Source organism: Biomphalaria glabrata, chromosome 7 (assembly GCF_947242115.1).
Source record: "Biomphalaria glabrata chromosome 7, xgBioGlab47.1, whole genome shotgun sequence".
NCBI classification, from domain to species: Eukaryota; Metazoa; Mollusca; class Gastropoda; family Planorbidae; genus Biomphalaria; species Biomphalaria glabrata.
Window position 1 is genome coordinate 26,461,294 of NC_074717.1, and position 4,748 is coordinate 26,466,041.

General features: G+C 27.9%; 1 long non-coding RNA gene across 1 annotated transcript; it reads right to left on the reverse strand.

Annotated features, from left to right (window-relative positions):
- Positions 1-2,471: 2,471 nt before the first annotated feature.
- LOC106061538 (uncharacterized) lies at positions 2,472-4,714 on the reverse strand. The gene is made up of 2 exons (XR_008779032.1): positions 4,411-4,714; positions 2,472-2,539 (listed from the first exon to the last, which is right to left on the reverse strand). It is a non-coding gene; the product is annotated as an uncharacterized LOC106061538 (long non-coding RNA).
- Between the last annotated feature and the right edge of the window lie 34 nt (positions 4,715-4,748).

Consider the following 4,748-nt stretch of genomic DNA (forward strand, 5'->3'; position numbering starts at 1 on the left):
TGGGAAGAACAAAAAATAAACTTTCAATACCGGTAACAATGTAAATTTATTATCGACAACCATACAAGAAATCCAAATGTACATGCTTAACTCAACATCACAGCACTGCCAAACAGTGGGAAAATAGCTAAAAGGTTTATGAAAACAGAAAAATTTCAACATTGCTTAGAAAAAAACAACTTATTAAACTTAATTTTATTTTGTATTACCCATTCAATCACAACAGTCATACAACAATATCATTGTTTTTTTCTGTAGTATATAATACAGTCACTATTTACACTCACAAAATATATTAATAACATACCTTTTAGTATTCCTTTAAATAACTTTCAAAATTGTGATTTATAAAATCTCAAAAATGCTATTATTTATTTTAACAAAAATGTAAACCAAACATAAAAATAATAATTTATTCTTTTTCTAGAAGAATAAAAAGGCTATATGGGTGAAATTGTAACAACAAAATAAATAACTAATTCCTAGAAATAAAGAAATAAATACTTGATTACTTACAGTAAATACAAAGTAAGTTAACAACCAACATTTTGAAATACATAAAAACAACTCTTTGTTCCGATTACACTGGAGTTGTTTCTACATTTCTAGTGGAAATTTAAACCTATCAGAAGCTCTGTCAAAAACTCTTTATAAATAATCTAAGACCTCAGAATTAATTTCTTTCATTTATCAAAAAAATCTTAACTTAAATTTAGTAATACTAAAAAAAAAAATTTGAAAAAAAAAAGTTAATAAAGAATATCATAATACAAATTTCTTAAATTCTAACTAAAGTATGGAAAATATTTCAATTAACACAAATTAGGAGCTGGTTATTTCCCTTGTTGAGATTCAATCACCAGTTTGCTTGATCCATAAAGCTGACTCACTGTTGCCTTTGATTAAAAATAATAATTTAAAAAAATATGGAAATACATAACAAATATTATTAAAACATTGTAATTAAAAGTCTAAAAGATTGCTTCAGAATTAGAAAAGTAGATGAGAAATAGGGAAAGGCTTTTAAATGTATAAAGATCTAAAAGGTTTGTCAAATTTATAGCAATACAAAATGTATGCTCCAATGGATGTATTGATAATAACCTTGAGCTAAATATATGTTCTACAATAAAGAACATTTTGCCAGCCAGACAATAACAGATTCATTACATTTGCACGCTGTCTAAATGTAGGGCCTATGTAGGTATCATTACAGCATACATTGTATACAAACAAGACAAAAGTGTATTAGCACATAGCCACAATAAACCTTAAAAGTTCTTGGCTCAAAATTACAACAACCAAAAAAAATAGACTATGATGCTACTTCAATTTTTTGTTTTGTGAAGTAGTGGTTTATATAACTTGTGATATTACTTTACAGCAACTAAGAAAGAAATAGTGGGATGTGTGACTGAGTGACATATGCCACTTGGTTACCTAACAAGGTGGCTTGAGTTTGAATCCTAACTTGAGCTAAACTGTGTTTACTGAGCCATCTAAAGGTAGCATAATAACCTTCTCCTGGATACTACCCCCCCCCCCACACACACAAGGCCACAAAAGAGACTTTGACCATAGCACAATGAATATCTTAAGAGCATGAAAAATGTGCTATACAAAAGTAATTTTTCAATAATAATGGTTTTAAGACAGGAATATTTACTTTTATGAAGAGCTCTTCATGTCTCATACAGAACTAGAGGATACAATAAATTCTTTTTTAAAGAATAGTAGATATGTATTTTTTTTTTTTATTTTAATGTGCTGATACTGCAGTTTCTAAGTTCATGAAGCTTTTTTCTGTTCTAATGGTAGGTACTAAAAGAATATATTTATTGAAAATAGTGTTGTTGTTGTTTTTTTACAAAGCTTATATCAACTCATTTCTCCCACACCTAATCTAGAATCAAGTTGAAATTTTGCACAATTATTTTTTTTTACTGAACTTAACAAAACAAGAATCAACAAAAAAAATAAATAATTTAGTTAATTAACTATAGGTAATTAATTCTTTGGTATTGAACAAGGGAAAGAAATTGTACTTGACAGATGTGATGTAAGTTATACTTTGTGTAGAGAATTAGGTAGTCACTTTAAAGTTTGAAAGTAACCTATTTTCATAAGTACTTTGCTGATGCAGTGGTTTGAGTATTGGCTTGAGCCCTTGAGTTCAAATTCAAGCAATGCAACTTTTTTTTTTTACCATTATACCAATTATTTCTCTTTGCAAAGGAGCTTGACACAACTTTTTAGAATTTAAAATAAAAGCTATAGGGTTAATAAGAAAGAACAAATCTCAATACTGTATATACTGTAATACTGTACTAAGGCGTACCTGACTAATAGTCGGGTAACTCTAACCTGTACTTCATGCATTAACTCCCAACATGCATATAGCCAATTAAACAAACTTACCTGTCTTTTTAACATTTCTAGGTTTTTAATTGCTTTCTGGGTAAGTAATTGCATTTGTTCAAGATCAGTTACATTTTTGTTCTCCTTGAAAGCATCTCTTGTGCGTCTTAGTGCATACATCCTATGTAAATGTAATGATCATAAGTTATAAAAGTATAATTAATAATGCTTCTTTTTTTTTTTTTTCAACTTTTATATCAAATAAAAAATACTTGTTCAGAATAGATATCTATTTATAAATTAGAAATGAATGATAGTACTAAATTGACACTCATGTCAAAGACAAACACAAAGTAATTGAAATATATAATTTAAAGTTAAAGCATGAAGTAGAACTCTCTAGATCTATTTTCTATATTATGTAGATATTATAGATCTAGTCTAGACTCCTTCATTTTAAAGTTAAAGTACAGATCTAAATCTACATTAGTTAGTAGATTAGTAGATCATTACTAAATCTACTTTAAGTAGTTTAGTCTAAGTAAGACTAAATCTAGAGTTAGAGTCTACATCTATACCCGTTATATCATTTATCATCATTCATGTTACCGTAGAATTTTGTAGATTTAGTGATCTATTCTAGGTCTAAGTCTATGACAAGGATCTAAAATTAAAAAATAAGTATAACTAAAGTAAAGCTAGATCTAGAATCTAGATTCGACCATGTACTTAGCCTCTCGACCACGCTTCCCACTTTGCTTGTCACAGTGTCTCCCCCCCTCCACTATTTGGTACAGAAAAGTAGTAATACTCATACTATTTCATCTTGCTGCTCTTTCATCTCATTGAAGAGATTCGATAAAGTCTTTGATTTTTAGTGGCCCAGTCTCTATTTGGAGCCATCACAAGGTTACAATGGTTCCCTTCCATGCCACAATCCAATCATGACTTTCTCTACTTTGTTGTGGATATTGTTCATTGTTTTACATTCAATAGTTTTATTATTTCTCTTTGTTCTATTACCTTTGTTTGTGTCAGGCATATCCGTATATCTAATTAACCCTGTGCATTAAGCAGTCATTTAAAATTAGCCAATTAGTTAACTAAACTATTGGTATTATTTTGTTTGGAGCTGAACAAGTGAAAGAAATTGTACTTGAATGATGTGGTGGTATAAATATTTTTTTATTATTATAAAAACAACGAAGATTACATTACGCTATGACTACAATATATATCAAGCTTAAAGTTAGAGGCTATATATAAATATATTAAATGTGAATATTTTTTTCTATTAATTTTTTTTTCTTATTTGTAGATCTATGTTATTAATTTTATTTCATAATTTATATTTAGTCCTTAGTTATTGCTTAAGGTACCAAAGCGTGTTTGCATTCTAAATGAGTTTCACTATTATATCTAATAGCTGTTAGAAACAAAGACAAAATAGAAACAGAAAAAAGTTGACAATTAACTTAAGGGAGATAGTCTAGAGTTGAGCATTAAAAAAAAAAAGAAGGCATATTTCCAATGACAATATATGAATATGGTAATAACTAATATTAGTAATATACATTTTATTAAAAACTATTTATCTCTGGAAAAATCTAATTTCTTTCTACATTTTCTTAAAATATAAGAGAAACCTGATTCTGCATATATCTACTAATAATCTAGTCAAGTAAACTAATATAAGACTAATACTAATACCTTTGAAATACATGAAAACATTCATTACATTAATTTAAAATATTAAATACACTGTCATTGTCTGTCACTGTGACATCACATATATATAAAATAGATCTATTCTACATTATCATTATCACATTATGATAGTATTATCATATGTTTTTGGCTCATTTGAGTCGTTGAGACATTTGTGACAGAGTGACACTCACACTGTCAGTAGTGTCAGTGTCACTGCTGAGTGACTGACACTCATGACACTGACATAATTAAATCTAGATTTAGTTTTGAGAAAATAGATGCTATATAATCTAGATTATATACAGACTCTAATTTATTTAAAAAAATAACTCTCGAAGCCACCTAAAGTTGTAGTCTGTTACTTTTTTCCCTTCTCTTAAAATTTGTTTATACAATGTTAAAACTGTGGTTCTGGTGGGCGCCGCCATACTTGATATGTGGTACATAATTTTGGATTGGAAACGATATTAAGATTATTTTCAAATTTAATGTCAAGAACAATCTGATCAAGATCTCTAGATTCTGGCTCTAAGTTAAAAAATATTATTTGATTGTTAGATCTAGATTAATATTAAATCTAAATATTTTAAAGAAAGCTTAAGGAAATGTTAAAACTAATTATTAGATTTTAAATTTTATACTAGATCTAGATGTAGATCTTAACTAGACCTAATCTACAA